This window comes from Pseudopipra pipra, chromosome 8 (assembly GCF_036250125.1).
Source record: "Pseudopipra pipra isolate bDixPip1 chromosome 8, bDixPip1.hap1, whole genome shotgun sequence".
NCBI lineage: Eukaryota > Metazoa > Chordata > Aves > Passeriformes > Pipridae > Pseudopipra > Pseudopipra pipra.
Window position 1 is genome coordinate 812,036 of NC_087556.1, and position 23,270 is coordinate 835,305.

The window sequence follows — 23,270 nt, forward strand, 5'->3', positions numbered from 1 at the left end:
TTTTACTTCCATTGTGCCATTATCCCCTGATTATATTTTCACATTTCATGGGCCGAGGGTTCCACATCACACCTCGGGTTTCCTGCAGTGCTTTGCAGGTTGTGGTTTGTTCTGTTCCTGTGCTGATGGGGCTGAAAAGAGCAGAACCTCCCCATAGCTGCCTCCTTCTCTCTGTGAAAACTCTTTAATCAGACTGATTATCAAAATCGAGGTCATGACGCAGGTGTGTTTGAGAAACTCTTTTATGTGATTGGAGGTGGGGAAAAGAATAAAATCAGGGCTTGCTAGATCAGCAAGTTGTGACCTTGCCTCCAAGGTGAGTGGGCCACAGAAAGAAATGAGGTCTATCAGACAACGTCAAGCAGAAGCTCCACTAAGGCAAGAAAAATGACTATGTAAAAGTAAAGCAATGAGTAATGGAAAATAAACTTCAGCTTTTTGGGTTCCCACGCTTCATAAAATATATAGATGGGGGTAACAGTGTGTGAGAATGAAGAAATGCTTTCCATCACCCCGCTGCTTTTCATGGGGGATTTGCAATATCAGGTATTGAAATACCCCTTGAAACCAGCGGGCTCAGGTCCAGTTTGCAGAAAGCCTGTGGAGACTGGAGGAGATCCCCACCTGGCTGCCCCTCTGCCACTGCAGAAGCTAAAGCCATTTTGCAGCCTGACACCATCAGCCATGGTTTTGGGGTTTTTTTTAATAATTTAGAGATGGATCTTACAGATTGAACCACTCACCGGTTGCCTGTGCAGTCCATACATCCCAAGGCAGAACCTGTTTTCTTCCTCAGGGTTTTCTTCATTTTTTTCTTTAGCTGGTGCTAAACAGGACTTGACTCCAAGTCAAGAGCCCCCCTTGGCTTAAGGCCATGTAGTTTTCCTGACTGGGAGTTTTTTGGCTTCCCTGTAATATTTTTTTGATGTGGTATCTGTGCTTTGAGACATTCTGAGGATCAGGACAGGCAACGGTGTGTTGGTGGGACAGTGCCCACACTCATTTTCTGTTAGGTAATTTTTAATTAAAAACAACTCCTTTTGGGTGTTTCCAGAGTAGAAACCAGACCTACCTCTACTGAAAACAGGATTATACTCAGCACTGCACCAACTCAGATAAGCAGTGTGAAAAACAAAAATAAATTAATGGATATTTTGTAGTAGATCATTGAAATGGGCAAATGGACCACTTCCAGCAGTGAAGGGAATAAGGTAGTCCTGTCTCTGCAGGCAAGACCAGACCATCCACCCTTACACCAAACAGCAGAAGAGACAAAACATGGGTACCTATGCACCTTGTTTTCTGTGATGGAGATACATAGAACAGGAGGATGATCATCTCACTGCATCATTTACCTGTATCCACAGTGATCATGGCAATCACAGTCACACAGACCCTTTGGACCTGGCCCCTGAGAGATGGTGAAGGTTGGCAGCCCTCAGGTCACGGGACTAAGACACTGTTTGTGCCATAAATGTCTTTCCCTGCATGAAACTGGTCCTTCCCTTTGGAAAACAAAAGTGTCCTTCCTTTTGGCTGATGGCAATGGCATCTTCAGTTGTTTTAGACCCAGTTTTGCAGGGAAAGTCTTGGTGCTCCCAGGAAGACAATTTACTTAGGCACAGAACTCCGGCATCTCCTTCCAGCCTGAGATGAACAGGAGAGTTAATCCACCACCAAGGTTCATCCTTTCATCCCTGTGCTTTTGCTCCTCTCCTGTCACCAAAATGACATGTTTCCTGTGATTTCCAGGGCAGGTGAAATGTGAGCTGACGTCCATGGCCCTGGACACGTGTCCACATGCCCGAGGCAGTGAGCTTCACTCCAGCCAGCAGAGCTCATGTTAACACTGGTGACACATTTCCAGCTGTTGCTCTGGTTTTCTTCTTCTATCACACAGTCACTTTTAATAAAAAAGCTGAGCCTTTTTTCCCCTCTTAAAAAATCTGTGAATGCCTCATATGGTCAAGAAATGGAGATTCTTCGTAGCCATAAACACTACATATAATTTTTGCTTGTTGTAACTCTGTCCAGATGCTCTGTGTGCCCATGGAAATTAGGCACTCTTCTCTTTCCAGCCTCTCCACGAACCTCAGCACTCTGACTCACAATGAAGGGGGGGAAAAAAGAATGGAAAGAATGCAAAGCAACTGCTTGTAGTATTTTATTTGTCCTGGATCTAGTGAAAGGGAAACAGAGACAATAGAGGTCTAATAATGATGCTGAAGTGTTATTTCTCCTTGAACAACACTGAGATTTTTCTGCTCCTCCTCCTCCTCCTTTCAGCAAACTGGACCAAGCAACCACTGTCTCACGTGGGAGGAGCCCAAGGGCCAAACAAGTGAAGGTAGAAATAAAAAGGCCAAAGATAAAGGTTTCTTTGGAAACCAAAGAAGTCTTTCTCTGGATTTCGGCTCTCAGCAGTTTGCCAGAGCTGAAAGCACAAGAGGCAGGTTGGTTCCAGCAAGGCTGTGTCCCCAGACAGCCCTGAGAGCACAGATATTCCCACCAGCACCTCTCTGTTGCCATAAGGAAGCAATGAGCCTGCCCAAAGAGGCTCTCCAAGTTCATCCCTCACAGCCAGCTGGCAAAACTGGCATGCAGCCAGTCTTCTGGTCTTCTCCTGGCAGAACCAGCACCCAGCCCTTCCTGCAAGCTGGGCCTAACCCCAAAACCAACACCATGCCTACGGTGGGGAAGATCTGCACATGCAAACCTCCCCCCCAAGCTGGCACACACAGCTGAGCTCCAAGGGGACTGCCTGACTTACTGTGGCATGAGAAGTGGGACAAGTAACCTGGAGGGTAGGTACCCACCAGGTGAGGGACAGCAGAGTCCAGCTGGTCTTCCCCTCAGTTCAGGGATGATTCCTCCTGGTGACACAGGGTCAAACATGCTCTGAGGAAGTTGTAGGAAGGTAGAAAGGATCAGTTTTCATACACACAAAGGAGAGAAGGAGGGATCCTTACTGGGGAAAGATATTTGGAGGAAGACAAGGGGATATTCTCATTTTTCCCCAACTGAAAAGTCTTCCTGTGTCTTTATCACCTTGAGGGCCTCATCCCCACGACCCCTCCACCAAACCTTCCTGCAAACTGGATGTGCAGCAGGATAAACAAGCAGGAAGAAGATTCTGGCTGATGCTCAGACATCCAAACTGTGCTGGCTCACTCCCGGTGAGGAATGGAAGCAGTGTTTGAGATGTGGACTTTGCAGCAGTGGTAGTCTTTGGCTTGTGCCTTTTTCAGAGCACCACGTGAAACACTTCCACTGTGACTTGAGAAATTAAACATCAGCACTCTGCTGATAGGGAATTTTGGGTCAAAGAGTCCAAATCCAGAAAGTAAATGAAGGTTGAAAAAAATTGTTATCTCTCTGGATACGACACAAGTGGAGCTTGGCAGTGCCATGGAGTCACTCAGCTCTTAGCATGGGCATTCCTTTGTCAAGCTGTGTCTGCTCCTGGAAACTTGTGGCTCTATTCCTTATTTTAAGCCCCCAAACTTCCAAATATTTGATAACATGGACATTTGAAAGGCAGTACTTTCGGTTTGCTTTTTCCTCCCATTCCAACAAGGATTCTCCAAATAAACAAGCTGTGTTTGTCTTTGAGAGCCACCACTCCACAAGGAAGGAGAAAAAGCAAAAAGGCTGATGGGCAGGAAATCACTTGGGTGTTTTTTCTCTGTGAGTTCCACACGAAACCTGCTGACAAGCCCCTCCTGCTCTTCAGTCCTCTCACCTCTGGTCACAAGATCAGCTTGCAGAGCCAGTGCCCACGTCTCTGAACCAAATTTGGATGGCTGAAAGATCTCTGTGACATGACTGTGGTAACAGAGACTTTCCAGTAAAGTCAACAAGCATTTCTCTTGCTCATTTCAGCCAAACTGGGATGTGTCCCCAAACATTTCCTCCGAGCATGATAATTTAAGTGGCACTGGTGACAGGCCTCTTGCTCAGGGTAGGAAGCAAATTTTGTGGAGGAGCCCTGGGTCTGTTTTGGAAAAGAAAAATGTTATCCATGGCACATTTATGTTTTTGCCAGTGACAGCAGATGCCATTGCAGAAAAACATGAGGTAAGGGGTGGGGGGGAGCAAGAAGAAGGAAGTTGGCTCTGGCATCCAAAGAGAAAGGGATTCCCCAGGGAGCAGGTGATGTTCCAGAAAGCTGCCTGTACATTTTGCACTCTGGCATCTTTGAGGGAAAAGCACAAAAGGCTGTAGGCTTAAGCAACACAGGGCCATAAGGGAACAGGCAACAAAGCCAGCTCAAGGACATGGACAGACACAAGGGCCACGCTGCTCTCCACTGAGCCAGGGGACCAGGGGGAGCAAATCACACTCACATCCACCAAGTCTGACTCCCAAGGAGATCTGAGAGGAGAGAACTTCAACGAAGTTCTTCAAAGCAGCTCTTCTCCCAGCTCTGCCAAGTGTGAGATCTGAGCATGGGGCAAAAACCCTTTATCCTGTTTTTTCTGCCCACTATCCCAAGCTCCACCTCCAACAGCCCCTCTGAGTTTTCTCCAAACCTGGGCACAATTCTACCCACCCTTCCCACTGAAGAAGGACTTCCCAGGAAGATGCAGAAGAACAAATCAGTTGCTGCAGCTCAAACCTGGATCCTTATGCCTTCAGCAGGAGCCACTCATGGGTACTTATTGCTGAAGAGCAGCTCAAGCAGGTGGCTGTACAGCCCCCAAAAGCTCCAGCAGCTGGGAGCTCAGGTCCTTCACCAAATTCCAGGGGATATCAATATAATCAGTGGTTTCCCATGCAGACTTTTCTGTTGTTAATACATTCCCAGCAGATTCCTCTGTGGTTTCATCCTCTCTCTTTTTGAGCCCACGGGAACCTGTGGCACCTTCTGGCTCTGCAGATTTACTGCAAGCAGCACGTCTGGGGGTGATGCCCAAGACAGGACACAGCATCCAGATGTGACCTCCCCGGTACTGAACAGAGGGAAGAACAATATCCTTTTTTCTCCTGCTTAAGGTAGGCCAGGATGTGATCTGCCTTCTCTGTGGTAGGAGCACACCTTGGGTTACACTCAACGCAGCCCGTGCTGTGACCCCCAGGTCCTGTCCAGGAATGCTGCTCAGCCCGTGGGTTCCCAGCCTGGATCTCTGCAGTGGGGCTTTCCCGCCCCCAGGCCTGGGCTCTGCACATCTCGCTGACCAGCTTCAGGAAGTTTCTGTTGGCAGAATCCCCAAGTTTCTGGAGGTCCCTCTGGACCCACACGCTGCTCCTCAGCACGTCAGCCACTCCCCCGGCCCCGCTCCGGCCGCAGGGCTGCCCGGGGTGCAGGGTGTGCTCCGTCCGAGGGCACGCGTGGGAGGAAGGGGGAAAGGCACCGGGAGCCAGGCAGGGCCAGGGAATATCCAGCAGCAGCATTTCACAGTGGAAGAAGTCTGGGTAACATCCCACAGCGTGGCTGAAAGGCAAGGGAGCAGCACGAGGCACAAATGGATGGAAGCTGAGTGGTGTCCAGAGAGGTCCATGAAGGTAACAAGGGCTGAGGGTTCTGCTGAGCGCCCACCACAAGCAGCAGCAGACAAGACACGTGCCAACACACTCACCCCAGGGCAGGCTGTGCCCCTGACCCGTCCTTCCTGCCGTTCCCTGAGGGCTCCAAGGGGAGACACCGTCACACACGTCAGGCTCTGGCTCCCAGGAGCTCTCCCTGCCAGGTGGCACGGAGCGGTGCCGGACGGGAGCGGTGTCTCTGGACGCCGTGTTCGGGGCTGTCAGCAGCCATAATCACACACAGTGCACTCCAGAAAAGCTTCTGAACATCAGCCAAGCAGGATTTATTCCAAGCTCCTCGTGCACCGCTTGTAACCCCCTCGACGTGCACCGCTGCTGGGAAAGGTGGCTCACTCGCCCTGAACCAAAAATGGAAAGGATTAACACATTTTTCAGCCCTCACATTTTTTTTCCCCCCTCAAGAACACGAGACTGTTTTACCTTTGGAAAATGGGCTGTAGTCACTGAGTGCTTCCTAAGGGATTACATGGCATGCCTAGCCCAGTTTCAAGAAGTCCACAGGAGGGGTTTCTGGTAGGGATCCCCATGCTAGCAGCAGAAGTTTTAACGGGAATCCAAACACTCTGAGTTTCTGAATGTGGAGAGCAGGCACAGCAGTCCTACCGCCAGAGCTTTCAGGAGGAACATTTTTTTCAGAAAACACAATGCTTGGGAAGCTTCTTGTCTGTCTTGGGGTCTCCACGGCTCCCAGAAGAGGGGCCGCCCCCCAGCACAGCAATGGAGATCACTGCCAAGACCCCGGAGAAGGAGCTGGCACAGGGTATCACACCCCTGTGGCCCCTGCTCCCAGGGGGGTTCCCAGGGCTCCTTTCCTTGCTTCTTCTTCACCCACACTTTTTGTGCTGCCCCAGGGTGACAGGTGAGGGTGATGTTGGGAGACTGATCAAAGCTCGATGGCAAAGTGACCTTTGCAACCAGAAGGGAGGATGCAAGTCCAACAGCAAACCCAGGAATGGGGCAGGCAATGGATGTTATTCCCTTTCCATAGCTTGCTCTCTGTCCCACGGCTTTTGTGGTGGTGTTTTGGGGTTTTTCTTCAGGTCAGCTGTTTCAAAGCACAACACAGAAGAACTTTCCCCCTGTTTAAAAGCCATCCATGTCCCACCATGAGTGCAGAAAGCTGAAATTTGGCAGGGAAACGGAGAGAAGTGCCTTGGAGCAGCTTTCTGTGTGAAAGATTTGGGACCTCACAGTTCCACATCAAGGTTTCACAGCACATTTCATACCCATTTCGTTTTAATAGGCCCATAAATGAGCTGCCCAGGAAGATTTCTCAGCACATGTCGGGCCAAATGAACCATGTGTTGAGAGACCCGAGGCTTGGGAACGTGGGCACCGTTGGGGCACAGAAGCCCAGGCTTGCCAAATCTCTCCCTTGTGGCCACACACAGGGACCTGCAGCAAGCAGGTTTGCACCAGTGTTTTACACCTCATGTCCATGGTCACACCAACAGGAGCAGGCACAAGCTCCTGAATTCCCACAAGCTGAAAACACTCAATAAAGAAGCTCTGAGTGACAGCCCTCAGAGACCCCAGTGCCTCAGCTGTGCTCTCAGCTACAGAGAAGAGAAAGTCTGGGGTCTTTTCTGCTTTGGGTTGGATTTTTTTCCCTAGGTTTTATGGCTGCCTGTAGACCTTGAGTAATCAAAAATAGAGCTGCAAATTCATCAGCTGCTTTGTTCTGTGCGAGTAACTCGCTGGGCTCTATTCACAGTTCAGCCTCCTCCTGCAGTGGAACTCACATGCTTTGGTTTGTTACGCCAGCACAGTCTAATTCCAGAGATCACAAAAATAATATTCCAAGTTTAATCCCAAAGAAAGGATTACTAGGGATCAAATCCATTATTTCACAATAAATCCCTTTTAGGTCTTTTTTTTATTATTTTTTTTCCCATCAGCGATCAAAGCAAGTGGATTTCAGCTCTAAAACACTGCTGCTGTACAGCAGGAGAGATCCTTGCTCAAGGCACAGAGCTTAACATTTACTTTCTTTTTTTTTTTTTTTTTTTTTGCACAGTATCAAAGGAGATTTATTTTTTCCCCCTTGCCAAAAATAAAGTCTGGTCTAGATTCTCAGCTGCAGCTGAGAGCACTGGGAGAGAAAGTAGCTACAGCCCATTTTTGCAGCTTCCTAATCTTGTAGGACAGTTTCTAATCTTCTCAAATTGTCCACAGCCCGTCACTGCTGTTCCTTCCTTTGAGAGTCTGAGCTGGAGAGTGAAACTCTGGCTTCAGCGAGGGGAGATTTGGAGACCACCAAAGGGGTGTTTTTTTATCCCTCTAAATACAAGGGCAGGCTTAGCCCACCAATTCCAATTCCAGTTTTTTCTTTCTTGGCATTGCCAGAGTTTTCTGCATGAATCCAAGCAGATGATCCCAGAACATGCTGAGTTGGAAGGTACCCACAGGGATCATCAGGTCCAACCCTTAGCCCTGCACAGGCCCATCCCCAGTGATACCAAATCCTTTAGCACCCCAATTGTCCAGGGATGGAACACCGTAGCCCTAATCCCTCCCACGCCTGTTTTCCATACAGAGCCACCAACCACAGCATTCCAGACCTGCTGACCTTGCTGGAGAGAACAAGGATGCTTAACGTGGACAGAGGCAGCCCCCTGCTTCCCCTGCATCCCATCCTATGGAAAACAAATGGAAACAAACCCACTGTCAGCCTTGACCACATGCAGCATATAAACAGTACAAACTGGACTGGGCAAAACAGACTGTGCCTCATCATCACTGTGAAGTGGGGCTCTCCATGGTTCCTCTGCTAACTGGGCTGTATTTGAAGCCCCGACCTCAGTCTGTTTGAATTAGCTCTGCTGAAGTGAACAGAATGATACAGGTCAGATCAATTATCACAAAAAATTCAATTATGACGGTGCCATATGCAGCACTGTAAAAAGAAAGCAGCTGTACATATGGCTGGAGAGAGCAACAGCACAAATAGCCCCAACACTGGCAATGTCCTTTAGTCTTTCAACGCTTTCCACACAGGCCGTGTTGAGAGGAGAAAAAGTGACGACATTTGTCCTTTTCAAAAAACTCTAGCAGCTTTCAAATGTCCCTCTCCATCACCCTCCAAAAAGCCCCCAAGAATCAGCTCCTCGTGGAGGTTGCACGGAGCATTGAGAGGCTTTGGTCTTGCTTGTGGCCTGAAAATTTCCACCAAAACATTATAGAATCACAGAATCATTCAGGTTGGAAAAGGGCTTTAAGATCATCAAGTCCAACCATCAACCCAGCATCACCACAACAAAAAAAAAAAAAAAAAAACAAAAAAACACAAAAACAAAAACAAAGGATTTTCCCAACATTTCCTAAAAAAAATAATAATATCTGCCTTGTTTGCCAGGGAGAAATACTGTGTCCCACTGTTCCCTTTCAGCCTGTAATGGGACAGGAAGGAAGCACCCAGGCCTGGATCATGCAGCAAAAGCCTCTGAGAAGCTGCCATCCACTCATCACAGAAACAATAATTAAAACCAAAGCCCTCGGTGGATTGACCAGTGTTCAAAAATACATCCAAGAGATGCTCTTCCACGTCAGACTGCCCTGGCATGCTCCTTCTGCACAGGCTTCCAGATGGTCCATCTTTTCAGCCCTTCCTTTATTTTAAGTGGACAGCCTGAGGCACAGCAGGACCATATCATTGCTCCGTTTTAGAGCAGAGAAAATGAAAGCTCCCCTAGCAAAAAGGAATCATTTTTCTAAAAATAATAATAAAAAATTAATAATTCTCAGATTTCCTTTTATTCTCCTTATTTTCCCCACACTTTTTAGAGAGACCAGCTCAGCAGAGATTTAAAGCAGCCTACTGGTGGTTGATAGTCCCTGTACTGCAATCACTGATTCACAGAATAATTTATTTTTCAAGTCTAAATCATGCACTCCATGCTGAACAACCTCAAGTGCAACAGAACAGAGCCTATATGCTATAAATCTATTTCTCAGACAGTTTTCAAGGTTTTCCAAAAGGAACCTGTTAAAATGATTTCACACTCTCTTTCAGTAAAGAAAAGAAATTAATTTCTCAGGGTCTGCTGTGGCACCATTCAACTTCGGGAGGCAAACCTTAAATCTTGATAATTATCTACTGTTTAAGTGTGATGCTACAGCAGGTCTCAAAACCGAGGGAAAAGCCCAGCCTTGCATCTCCAGAGATTTCAGGGCTGTGAATTGAACAAGTTGCTTTTCCTGCCACCACGTTCTGAAAAAAGAGGGAAAAATCATCAAGCAGAGGCAGCACACACAGGAGGAATCCAACTGCTTTTTACCATCCCTCTTTTTCCTCTGTCAAAAAGCTGCTGGACAGGACACCAGCGGAGGGGAGGGAAGGATGCCCCAAAGATGCTCCAGATCCTGGTCAGGACGATGGTGTGGCTCTCTCATGGGCCCAAGGCACATCTCCCTCCAAAAACATACCCAGCTTCAGCACACACCCAACGAGTCCTACACTCACATGATCAAAGAATGTGTTGGTTTAGAAACCCAGATTCAGGCCTGTTCCCATCTGAGCCTCCCTGGTGCTTGGCCCTTCGTTGGGAACTCATCCCTGGGAGATGCCGAGGGGAGCAACCCGAGTCAGTCAGAAACACAAAGCCACTCGGGCTCCAAAAAAGCCGCTTGGATGTGAGTCAAACAATACAAGTTTTGAAAATTATTTTAGACTAAATTCTTCCTCAGGACATGATCTCCAAGGGTGAAGGCTTGGCCCCACTCAAGGCCAAGAGCAAAACTCCTGCAGACCTCAGCAGGACCTGGCTGCCACCCAAAGCAAACTTTTCAAGTCTCAGTCAAGCTCTTCAGCTGCAGACGTTCGTTTCTATTATTTCTGTAGCCTTTTTTGTCTCACCAAAGGGATCCTTCCGCAGTGGCCTTCCAAGAGCCGTTGACAAGACAGAAGAAATTCAATTTGCAGCTGAAAAAGGAGTCTATAAATTTCTCATTTTCAATTGAAACCAGTGTGCCTGTGACACGGTCCCCAGGCGTGTCGGTGTCACTCTGGGCAGTGGAGGAGCCTCACAGAGCTCAAACCCTTTGGGGACAGGGACTGTGCTCTGTCCTATTTCTGCAGAGCACCTAACCCTGCAGGACGCTGCGTCTGCAACGGGAGCCTTTCATGGTAAAGGCAATTAGAAACACAAGCATTGTGATTTCAGCCTTGTTGACTTTCCCTTTGCCAGCATTGTTTGTCATTCCCGGCAGACCGAAGGCATTTTTCCCTGGTGGGGGAGAGCACTGTGACAATGAGGTTGGAGCGTTCTCCAGTTTCACATTTGGAACCACGGTAACAAGTAAAACACGAAGCCTCCATCTTACAAGAGATTTTGTAACTTCTGATGGTTTGTTTTAAAGCCTCTGCTCCTGGACACCAATAGTTGCCCCAGCCTCCGTTCGTGCCTTCAGAAGGAAACATCCAGTGCACGGGGCCACAGGGTATGGCCCAAAAACACAGCCCTGAGCGAGTCAAAAAGCTGGAAAACAAAGAACAGCCCACGCTGGACTAGTTCTGTGCTTTGAGATCACCCTGGGCCAGCCAGGTCATCACGTGGCTGGCAGTGATGAGACCCATCACACACCAGCTCTGAGCAGAGGTGACCACAGTCTCTGCCTGAGGAAATGCACTTCCTTCAGCCAAGGAATCAGCGACACCAATAACCACAACCAGCATCTGTTGACTTTGCTCCCTGTGCTAAAACGCCAAGAAATTTGGTCACAGGAAGATTTCCCTGCCCCAAACGCCACAGGTTCAGTCCCCAGCTCTTTTACTGGCCCCCAGAAATTTTCCCCATGCACTTGCAATTAAGGAATCGTTCCCAGCAACCAGAAACACGAGACACCTTGGAGGAAAGAAAATAAACCGGGTCTTCCTTCTACCTTCATCTCCTCCCCACACGCTCCGACGTTTTTTGTGCAACCGGAGCGGGGACGCGCCCTTCTCCTTCCCAAATGCCAAGCTGGTTCCCTGCCACGTTATTAGAGCCCACAAACCTCTGGCTTCGTCCAAGGAAGGAAGTCAGGCTCCAGCACGGGCAAGCTGCGTTGAACTTGCTCAGACATGCATATTTCCAGTGCTCCCTTCTCCCACAGCCCAAAGGACATTGCAACACCACCCAGAGAGAGCCACAGCGTCACGTGCCAAAGGGGCTGCTTACGTGAAGGCTGAGTCCAAGCCACTAAAGGCACATGTGAATTTTAGACCTGAGGAAACGCAGGGCGACTCAAACCTCTGGAATCTCCAAAGCTTCTGCCCCGGGACACAGAGGAACCCTGAGCTTTCCTGTCGTTTTCTTCACTCGTGTTTTCCAAAGAAAGCTGAGAGAATTGGGACTGTTCAGCCTGGAAAAGAGAAGGCTTGAGGGGTGACCTAACTGTGGCTTTCTGGAACCTGAAGGGAGTCCACAAGAAATATGGGGAGAGACTATTTACAAGGGCCTGGAGTGACAGGACATGGGGGAATGGCTTCCCAGTGCCAGAGAGTGGGGTTAGATTGGATACGAGGAAAAAATCCTTCTCTGTGAGGGTGGGGAGGCCCTGGCACAGGTTGCCCAGAGAAGCTGTGGCTGCCCCATCCCTGCAAGTGTCCAAGGCCAGGCTGGAGCAACCCGGGCTAGTGGAAGGTGTCCCTGCCCATGGCAGGGGGTGGAAGTGGATGGTCTGTAAGGTCCATTCCCACCCAAACCATCCTATGAATCAGTGATTCTAACAACTACAGGAACCACAACCAGCTCTTCTGAAACTCTCTGGTCCTCCAAAAGAGACATGAGCAACAGCCAACAGGGCAAGCTTGAAGGCAGAGCTCTCATAGACCTGAACAAGTGCCTATAGAAGCAGCTGTAGGATGGCCTGGATGCACAAGCTAAATTCTAATTTTGGAGGAGTTTTCACAGCAGTTTGGCACGTTAAATAAAGACTTTGGTTGCACTCAAGCGCACATCAGGAAATGTTCAGTTTGCTGGATGCGCTGGTCATCTTGGCTTTCACAAGCTGAGAATTACAGAATATCTTGAGTTGGAAAGGACTCACAAGGATCATCCAGTCCAACCCCTGGCCCTGCACAGACACCCCAACAATCCCACCCTGTCCCTCAGAGTGTTGTCCAAACCCTCCTGGAGCTCTGGCAGCCTTGGGGCTGTACCCACTGCCCTGGGGAGCCTGGTCAGTGCCCAACCACCCTCTGGGGGAAGAACCTTTTCCTAATATCAGCCCTAACCCTGCCCTGACACTGTTCCAGCCATTCCCTCAGGTCCTGTCACTGGTCACTGAGAACTGAAGAACTCCTGGGAATAATCTGCTGTAAGGCTAAGCTTTGCCAGAGGGAGAATTGCACAGGCAAGTGACTGCTACATCACCCTCAAAGAAGCAGCCCACAGAGTCATGTAAGATTTCTCTTTCCTCTCTTTCTCTCTCTCTCTTCACCTCAAATCAACCCCGTGTAAGAAGTCTTAAGCATTGCAGTCATCTGTGAGTCATCCATGGCACCTACACCACACATGTAGCCACCTGAAACAAGCACCCCCAGAGCCAAGCTCTGTGCCTCAGAAGGACACAGTGTTCCCCGGGCTGCACGTCCCGCTCCCTCGGCAGCTGCTGTGAGGGCTCTTCCTCCTGCTATGGACACCAGAGGACACTGAGAAAAGATCTCAAACTTCTACCAAACAAAAAGAAAGGCAGTGGGGTGTGTGTGGGTGTGTGTAAGTTAAAAATTAAAAAACACACCAAATAAATATGAATCCCAGGATCACTGAGGTTGGAAAAGCCCTCCAAGTTCACAGAGTCCCCCTGTGCCTGATGCCCACCTTGTCCCCCAGCCCAGAGCACTGAGTGCCACGGCCAGGCCTTCCTGGGACACCTCCAGGGATGGGCACTCCAAACCTCCCTGGGCAGCCCCTGCCAAGGCCTCACCACCCTTTCCAGCAACAAATTCCTCCTCCTGGCCAACCTGAGCCTCCCCTGGCACAGCTGGAGGCCGTTCCCTCTCCTCCTGTCCCTTGTTCCCTGGCAGCAGAGCCCGACCCCCCCCCGGCTCCCCCCTCCTGTCAGGGACTTGCAGAGCCAGAAGGTCCCCCCTGAGCCTCCTTTTCTCCAGGCTGAGCCCCCCCAGCTCCCTCAGCTGCTCCTCATCAGACTTGTGCTCCAGACCCTCCAGGTCCAGTAGGGTTAGATGGGATACTAAGAAGAAATCCTTCCCTGTGAGGCCTGGAAGTGTCCAAGGCCAGGTTGGACAGGGCTTGGAGCAACCTGGGATAATGGAAGTTGTCCCTGCCCATGGCAGGGGGGTGGAACTGGGTTGTCTTTAAGGTCCCTTCCAGGGATGGGGCAGCCACAGCTTCTCTGGGCACCCTGTGCCAGGGCCTCCCCACCCACCACATCTGTGACAAGTTATTGCAAATTTAGCACAACACAGAAGCCAGAAAAGTCCCTGTATCTCACTCATCAGTGCACGGGTTGCAACACCTCTCTAGATCCCAATCTCAACCTGTCTCACCTCATATCTTTACATCCATCTATTCTTTTGAGATTGCAATCGACCGAGAAGCAAAGAACTGTGTGCTCTAAGTAACACCTCAGATGTGTTTGATCTGGAAGCCACTTTGCTCTTGCACTGTGCAAGAACTGTAACTGCCTCAAAACGAGTTAGGTCCACAGTGAAGCATCTGCTCTGCTCCCTGGATTAGAGAGGATTCCATAGGAAACCACACTGGCAGCCTTGTAGCAGATGGCAACAGCACCCATCAGAGAGCCTCTCTCTCTCTCTCTCTTTCTCTCTCTCTGCCCTGCCCAACACAACACAACATCAGCTCTTCATTAGAAGACCACTGATGCTCCCCATGATGACCCTGGAGCAGAGGTTGTCCTGCCTGGTGGCTCTCTGTAGCTCTCACAGTGTGTTCATCCCGGCCTGGACAACAGGGCATTTCTTCTTTCCCTAAACCCCCAGGCAAATGACCCCTTCCCCTACAGCTTGCTCACCCCACTTGGACAGGCAGCAGCAAATTCCAGCCTGGGAGCCCTGAGATGGGTTTGGGCAACCTCCCCATCACCAGATCTGCCCCTGCCAAAGGCATTTTCCACCCCCTGAAGCCCTGAAGGGGGACAAGGATCCCCCTTGGTCTCCGAGGTCCGTGCCCACCTGTTCCCCGTGGGCAGCTCGAGGTCTCCAGGTGAGCAGCAGCCTGACGGGGCCGTGGCTCTGTGGCTGTTCTCCGTGTTCACCAAGAGGGGGAAGCAGAGCCCCCGACCCTCCAGCCTGCGGGCTTTGCGCTTAAAAATCCGCTCAAAATGAGGGTCTCTCCCCACTTCGATGCAATCACAGCGTTTGTCTCAAAGGGCTCAGAGAAGACTCCTCACGCCCTGGTGTCTGCACAGGCAACGCTGAGGGGCTTCTTTTACAGGATGCCATGCACAGCCTTCTCTTGCACCCTCCAAACCCTCACACCGAAATTCTGGGAGCATGGCAAGATCATTCCCTGGGTATTATTAACAGTATTGAGCTGATCATCACTTTTTTCTCATATGGCCTGCAGTAAGTGGTCTTGGCACGAGCACTTGGCTACCACAGGTGTTTATCTGTGGTCTTCAGACAATACCTTATTGGCACAATATGAATCAGGTGATCTATCTAGTTCCTTTTCCCTCCCAGGGAGGGCAACAAACCCATTACAACTGCCCAAATGAAACAAGTGGATTCAGAAAACAAACCTGGAGCAGCCCAGCTCCGTGTCATTGCTTCACATTTTTGCTCAAAATGCTTCGTTTGCCCTGCCCCAAAAAACCCCAGACAATTCCCATGCTACACAGAGCTGTTTTTCAGAGCCTGTTGGAAGAAGAGAGTGGGTCTGTTTTACTCAGCCTAGGGATTAACTCCACATTATTACTATAGGGCTTCATGCACGGGAGAGGCTGCAAAACACAGCTTTTTTTAAAAAGAAAATAAATAAATAACTAGAAGCCAAAGTTACCACTGAACACTGAAGTTGCAAAAGCTTCAGTTATGCAAGCACACATTTCCTGGGTGTGAACATCTGACACGCAGTAAATGAGGTGGAGAAGGAAGTTAATAAATGAGCACAACCAGCACAGTTGGAAAGTAAGTGGATTTGAGACTTTCTAAATCAAATCAGTCATTCAAAGCCCCGTGCTTGGAGTCAGCCTGTGCACAGCATCTCAGCTCCTCAGCTGTGCACAAATGCTTGCAAGCACCTCTGGAACACGTGCCAAAGGGGGGAAAAAAAGGACATACAGGGTTTCCTTAGATTCTGTGGAAGAGAAATGAGCATTGGAGGGAGGATTTCCTTATGCCCATTTCAAAACCTTAAACCTCTTGCCTTAAAATTAACCCCCTGAACATTTACCCTTCCCTTGAAAGAAAACCCTGGGCTGCTTCCCCCCCCTTCCCAGTCTCCACGGGGCCCTACACTGGACTGGCTCCAGTTTGCAGATGCCTCTCTTGCACTGGGGGCACCAAATTGCTCCCAGTATCCAGATGTGGGTCCCCAGTGATGAGCACAGGAATTATTTGAGCAACCTGCTCTGGTGGAAGGTGTCCCTGCCCATGGCAGGGGCATGGGACGAGATGGTCCTTAAGGTCCTTTCCAGCCCAAAGCAGTGTGATTTCCTGATTCTGCATTCCCCAGACCTGCTGAGTGTGCTTTGGCCAACGCAGCCCTGGACAGGGCTGACCTTCCCTGCTGCCTCCAGACCAGTTCCCCACCCCTTAGGACCTCAGATCCCTTTCAGCATTGCTCTCCTTCTACCACCTTCCCATCCCTTTTTTCCTTTCAGTACTTCCCAAATGGATCCCATGCCTCAAATTCATCATATGGACACATTACACCTTTGCCACCTTTCCTTTGGGCTATCCACATCACCACAGCATGTCTTTAGGAAGTGGCATCAGCTTTCCCTCTAAAGAGAAACTCTTTCTGGAAACATCTGAGTGGGATTTAGACTTGCCACCCTCCTGGAGTGCAAGTCCAGTCTGCACCCTCAGTGCCAAAACCAAACAAGAGGGCTGAGTCTCTTCAGATTTTAGCAAGCAAGGAGATCATTCTGCAACCAGCACATGACTTACTTCAAATTTTCTGAATATTCTGGGCTTTTTTTTCTGTATGCCTGTTGCTCTTCATCACTTTTTATCCCCTATCACAATTACATTTGAAAGGTAAACCCTTACTTTGCCCCAAATTCCCTCTGAGAGAAAATATTTCATCAGTCTGTTGAATCAAGGAGCAAACCACACTGATGTTTTGAGTGCCTCAGTTTGGTCCCCGTTATCAAATTCAGAAAGAAAACCACCCCACGGATCTCCATGGCCAAACTCACTCAAGAAAAACTGACAACAAACCAAGTAACAGGAGCTCCACATCCAAAAATAACCACATGTCCATCATTAGTGGTTTGGTTGCTCGTGGGGAATCACAGTTCAACAAGGTCAGACTGTCGCTCCCCGAGTAGGATTTGATTTTTCAAAGGGAGAACAGATTTAAGTGGGACTTTTAAACTCTTTATGGAGTATAAACCACACATTTAAGTGTTGATGGTTGTGCTGCTTGATTTATTATTACCTGGGTGCATTATTACCTGCTCCTCTGGGGCACAGGGTGTGGCTCCTGGGGATGGGCCTGTGCAGAGCCACGACTTGGACTCGACGATCCATGTGGGTCCCTTCCAGCTCAAAACATCCTGATATTCTGTGATATTCTGAGGTGCCTGGACACCAAGGTTTGCCACACGAGGGGGTTTCAGCAGCCAAGGTGGTACCTGTGACAGCAGCAGCCTGTGCTTCCCTCCTCACCGTGTTACCCCCGCAGCCATCGGCAGACGTTGGATCCTGGCGGGGCTGCTTTTCCTTTTCTTCTTTTATTTTTTTTTTCTCTCCCTCTCTCTTTTTTTTTTTTTTTTTTTTTTTTTTTTAAGAACAGCATCTGGTTGGCTTGCTCCCAAGGCTGTTATTCAGCTCCACAGCAGTGGCAGCTGACAAACCAGGCAGCTTCAGCAGCTTTTACCCAAATTCTGCCTTACCCGCCTTTTCCAGGCACTACCTAAATTTTATTCCCGTGCAACCTCTTATTTACATGACCACTTCTTTTTTTTGTTTGTTTTTTAATTTCCAGAGGGACCCTTTGCCAGAGGAGGGTAAAATAGAAGCGACAAGAACCACCCCTGGTGTGAGGAGATGGGAACAAGTTGTGCCTCGGGACAGGGAGCCCGAGCAGCAACCAAGGACCCGCGGCCGTTGTGCAACACAAGGCTGGACACAGCCTGGCCAAGCCCAGCACTGGGACCAAACAGCACTTCTGCCACGGGGCCAGCACTGGAAAAAGCTCATCAGCACGAAGAAAGTTCATAAAAACATGCAAAGGATGCTGGCAAGGCTTTCCTCCCTTCCCCCAGAGCAGCACAGGAGTGTAATGCAAACACCACCAACATTTTTAATGCCTTTTTTTTTTTTAAATAAAAAGTAGCACATGGCCAAAAAAACAACCCAGGCCAGACCCTCGCTATGGGAATCACACCCTCTGACTATTTACAATTAGAGGGATGTCCAGGCTCACCAGCCAGTTCTCAGCCTGTTAATACGTGCCACGGACACGTCTGGATGTCTCAGGCTCAGCCTGTCTTGAAGGACAGATGTAACACATTTATAGGTGTCAAACATCTCATCTGCACGAGACTCAGTGTTTAAAACCTGCCAATCATGAGCAGAAAGGGCTGAACGAGGTGTTTTCCTGTGTTTGCCCACCAAGTGGGATTAATATCCCCTCTCTCATTGCTGCCAGGGTCAAACCTGCATTTGAGTTGTCTTCTGGAAGCTGCCACCATCCCAAGAGAAGGGTTTGGGAGAGCTCCTCAGCCTTCTTCAAAGCTGTCAGGAGCTACTTATCCAAAAGCCAAAGGCATTATCATGGCAGTTTTTCATGCAAATAGTGCCCTGGAAGGACATTATGATGTTTTGCCTCTCCCCCACTGGCATGGGGTTCCCAAGGGAGATTTTTCTGACTTTAAGAATCTCTAACACCTTCCTGTCAATTTATCCCAATGGTTTGGGCTGGAAGGGACCTTAAAGCCCATCCAGTCCCACGCCCTGCCATGGGCAGGGACACCTCCCACTAGCCCAGGTTGCTCCGAGCCCCGTCCAGCCTGGCCTTGGACACTTCCAGGGATCCAGGGGCAGCCACAGCTTCTCTGGGCAACCTGTGCCAGGGCCTCCCCACCCTCACAGCCAAGAATTCCTTCCCAATATCCCAATGCAGTTTATCTCCCAAGGTCTAACCCCAGCCATTTAACCTCACCCACCCTGAACCAGCCCTGCCTACCTGCAGGCTCAGCTCTCCTGATGGTGGCACTGGCAGCAGGACAGGGAGATGGTGGCATTTCTCTTTTCCTTTTAATCCCAGCAGCCCAAAATTCCTTCCCATTTACTTTTACTTCCTCACCAGTTTTGAACAGCTCCCAGCATCTCAGTGGCCCCCGTGGCTCCCTGTTTGCTGTTTCCATCTCTTGCAGACTGTTTGAAGGCTTAGTGTGGTTTCCACTTTGAAGGGAAGTCAAGCTCTCTTGACTTCCCCTCCATGCCAACCCAGCTTTTCGTGCCAACACAGCCTTCCTGACCAGGCTTGGGACCATCTAGTAAAACATCCCTGAGCAGTTCCCCACACACTGGGACCAACCATCAGCTCGTTCCTCCGCCGATGCCCAGTTTCGTTTGGGGTCGAGCCACAGTTTAACAGATCCCATCCGCGCCGGGAGACTTTCCGAGGTGGAATTCCTGTCTGTAATTATAAAATATTCCAAGAATATTTTATAATTCTGACAGCCTGCATCACCCTGGAGCCTGCCATGGTAAACACGCTCTCCCCTTTCCCTCTCTTGCAGATGGCAGTTGAGGCAGCCGGGGAGGTTTTGTGTTTGTTCCCTAGCGTGAGCCAAACCCTATTATTCCCTTTTTCTTCTTCTTTTTTTTTTTTTTTTTCCTGGAAGGACATTGACCTGCAGGCACTCAAGAGGATTTTTCCCCTCCCTCTCCACATTTTCAGAGGTTTGGTGACAGGCACTCTGTTTGCAAGAGGCAGGATCCTGGAGGCCAAGTGCCTTTCTAGGCAGTCTGACATCCCAGGAGAGCCATCCCACCTGATTCCAGTAATGCCATTGGAAAGCAGGAGATTGCAGAATCAGCACAAAGTATCTTACAGCTGGCGTGGTGCTGGGTAAAGGTTGGACTAGAGACCCCGAGAAGGCTCTTCTGACCTAAATCATTCTCTTATCCCAAGCCCCATCCCCTCTCCTCCACCAGACACCAGATTATTCCTTCTTGTTCTCTGGTGTTTCTGTTGGCTCCACATCATGATGCTCTGCTTCATGAAGGCTTCCTCTCGGAATCCTCTTTTGGAGACAGCCTCACCCAGCCACATCCTGCTTTAAACCAAGCAAACATGTCTGTCCAAGAGGAGAACAGCTGACATCCCACACACCCGGGCTCTCCAGGTACAGCACTTCCCCCGGGAGCAGTTCCCTTCTTCCTTGGGCTCTGTCTTCCCACCGGCCCTCACAGGGGGTGTGCCAAGGCTCCTTGCTAATTGAAAAACCAGTTGAACACAACTGGCTTTCTAGAGACTTAAAGGGTCACAGATCTGGGACACTGGGTGAAAAAAAAACCACATTTTTAAATGTGCAAGAGATTGTTTATGTAAAGAAACCAGCCACAGTTACACTTTAACAACTTCCCTTCCTTTCCAGAAAGACAAGTACATGTTTCACGAGCTGTAACCACCGTTAGTTTCCCATGGCAGGACAAACCAGCAAAGATTCCTGCAAAATACAAGCAGCACAACAACGAGCATTTATAATCCATGGCAATAAACTGCAAACTCAAAGACTGCAGAAGCAGAAGTGGTGACTTTAAGCAGGTGATCAGCTACAAGGTCTTTCATCTTCTTGCCCTTTTCCCCCCAGCACCCTGCAGAGTGTTGGCTGGAGCCCACCCAGAGTCATCCACAGCAGGCTCCAATGAATCTTGCAAGAGGATCATCAATTTTCACCCTGAAAAGAAGCCTCTTGTTTCAAGAGTAGCCCTCAGACACCACAGGAAGATACCACATCCCTCCCCAAAGCCCTTGCCTAACCATCCATTTGGTTACTTTGGTCTAACCCAAGAGGTGGCTCCCAAGCACTTCGTTTCCAAAAGGTGATTAACACCCTCCCCACGCCCGGAATGAGGTGCAGGTATTTCTGGCTCCGGGAATAACCACAGCCAGGCAGGGAGATCCCTGTTTTCCAGGGGCCCTTGTACAGCAAAGAGGTGGCTCCAGGGAAGTCAAGTCACTGCTGAGCAGCTTCGAGGCTGCAGGAGCAAAAGGGGGAGTAGGTAAGGAGAGAACTGGGATTAGGGGTCAGAGGGGAGGCTGCGGGAAGGCAATCCCAGCTTCGGGGGGAGCAAAGAGTTCCCGAGACTCCTAACGGGGCTGGGGGTCCCGCGCACATCCACAGCCCCGCTCGGGCTGCGCTTCCAGGCGGGAAGGAAACCCCCGTGCATGGATTCATGGATGGCAGCGCCGGGCGGGCGGGCGGCCAGGGCAGGGCAGGCACTGATGGGCAAAGCAGATGTCGCTGCGGGCCCTGCAGAAGGCGGGCGGGCCCGGGGCCACGGCTCGGCAGGAGGGATGCTGATCCAGGAGGAGAAAAGAGGCTCGGGAGGTGTAAGGGGCTCCGGGGGGACTCGTCCTCAGGACACACCTCCAGAAGGGATGCGCCGAGGCTGCTCCTCCTCCCGGGGGGGAAAACACACAGCTCGGTGCTGTGCATCCCTGCAGGGTCAGGTCCTCCTGCTGCCGGGCACCGGGATAACTCTGGCACAGCCCCGCAGCCCGCAAACCTGCCCCGTGTGCACAGCTCAGCCCGCGCCGGACGCTTTCCTAAAAGCTCACACGAAGCCAAAAGAGGAGGAGCAATGAGCGAGGAAAAAGCCCGGATATGTCCCCCGCTCCCACGATTCAGCAAGTCAGCACTTTCAGCCCTTTCCTGTGACCCGTAGATGTGTTTCCCCCCATTTTAGGTACACAAACACTAAGCCAAAAGAGGTGGGCTGCAGGGAACCCTAACCCCACTTCTTTTCCTTGGCTTTCCTTATTTTACTCGCTGCAGCCACCAAAATAATTCTATTTTTACTCTATACCCAGGCATTGACCTCGCTTAGGAAAAACCCAGCACGGGCAGCCAAGGACTGAGTGGGTCTGGAGCTTCAGTGGGGCTGGAGCTGCTCTGCCAGTCTGAGCTCCCACCCTGGGGTAACAAACCCCTCTGTGCACTCCTCTAGGAAAAGGTGCAGCCCTGTCCATGATGTGCACGACAGAGACTGTCACACTGCCCAGAAGGAGCAGGCAGAGCGAGAAGCCAGGGCTGACCTGGCACTTTTTGCCTTCTCCAGCCTTAACACCGTGTTCTGGTTCCACCTCAAACCATGGGAGGTGACACAAGGATTTGGACACACACATCAAATGGCACACGTGGTCACTCCACTTCTTCCTTCCCCTGTGACGTGGGGAGGAACAAAGTTAAGAGCGGGACTTGATGTGTAGCTCCAAAGCATCCCTTGTATAAGAGCATGGAGCGACTGGACAATGGCAAATGGCTTCAGACTCACAGGGTTTACATCAGGCACTGGGAATAAATTCTTCCCCAGGAGGGTGGGGAGGCCCTTGAGCAGCTGCCAAAGAGGTTGTGGATTCCCCATCCCTGGAAGTGTCCAAGGTCAGGTTGGACGGGGCTTGGAGCAACCTGGGCTAGTGGGAGGTGTCCCTGCCCATGGCAGGGGGTGGGACTGGATGGGCTTTAAGGTCCTTTCAACCCAAACCATTCTATCACTGTATGATTTTCTTATCCAATCAAAATGATAAAACGTGACCAAAATCAAGTCATAAGGTTAAAGATCAATCAAAAGACAAGAAATAAGGGTAAAAGTTAGAGCTGCAGGGAGGAAAAACTTTGGAAGAGCCATTTTTTTCCATGACAGAGCACATTGCCCAAACCCAGCCATGAATCACCACACCACCTCCAAGAGGGTGGACCAACAGGGTCAAAACCTTTGCTTTTGGGCTATTTAGAGGTTCCTCACCCAGAAGAGACAGCTTGAACTTCTTCACTGCAATGATTTAATTTTAAAATATCACGGGAAGTCATTTAAATGCAAACAAGCCATGGAAAATGTTAGCCTGCTGGAGAACTTGGGAGAAAGACAACTGAAAACAGAAGTGAGAAACGGGAAATTTTAGACTGTGGCTGCAACGCCACAGCATCAAGGGATTTTATTATTATTATTATAATTATTAATTACTTAAAAAAGAATTTTAAAAGCCACAGTCAGTAAGGTTTGGCCATTTTAGTTTCCCAAGGCCCCGTGAAAGCGAGTTGGAGCTCTTAGGAAATCAAAAACCAGCTGTGCTGTGACATGCAGAGTCATTTTGGTAGGGACAACTCTCAGGAACATGCACTAAACCACAGCAGCTCTTACTGCTCGAGCTGCCTCCAAAGCAGCTGTTAAAACACACTGTAAGATATCAAAGCAGCTCTAATTAACTTCCTGCTTCAGTACTACTTCAAAGTATTTCAGAGGGTTCTCAAACCAGAGCTTTTGCAGGGCAGTTTCTAAAGGAAAGCAGTTTGGGGCTCATTCATGGGCGACTCCAAACACATTTGAGATTCTCCAGTTGCTGGTTTTGCTT

The 23,270-nt window shown here is 49.8% G+C and overlaps 1 long non-coding RNA gene across 1 annotated transcript; it reads right to left on the bottom strand.

The window, feature by feature from the left end:
• Positions 1-17,431: 17,431 nt before the first annotated feature.
• Positions 17,432-22,256, bottom strand: LOC135417738 (uncharacterized). The gene is made up of 2 exons (XR_010432186.1): positions 21,286-22,256; positions 17,432-20,361 (listed from the first exon to the last, which is right to left on the bottom strand). It is a non-coding gene; the product is annotated as an uncharacterized LOC135417738 (long non-coding RNA).
• Between the last annotated feature and the right edge of the window lie 1,014 nt (positions 22,257-23,270).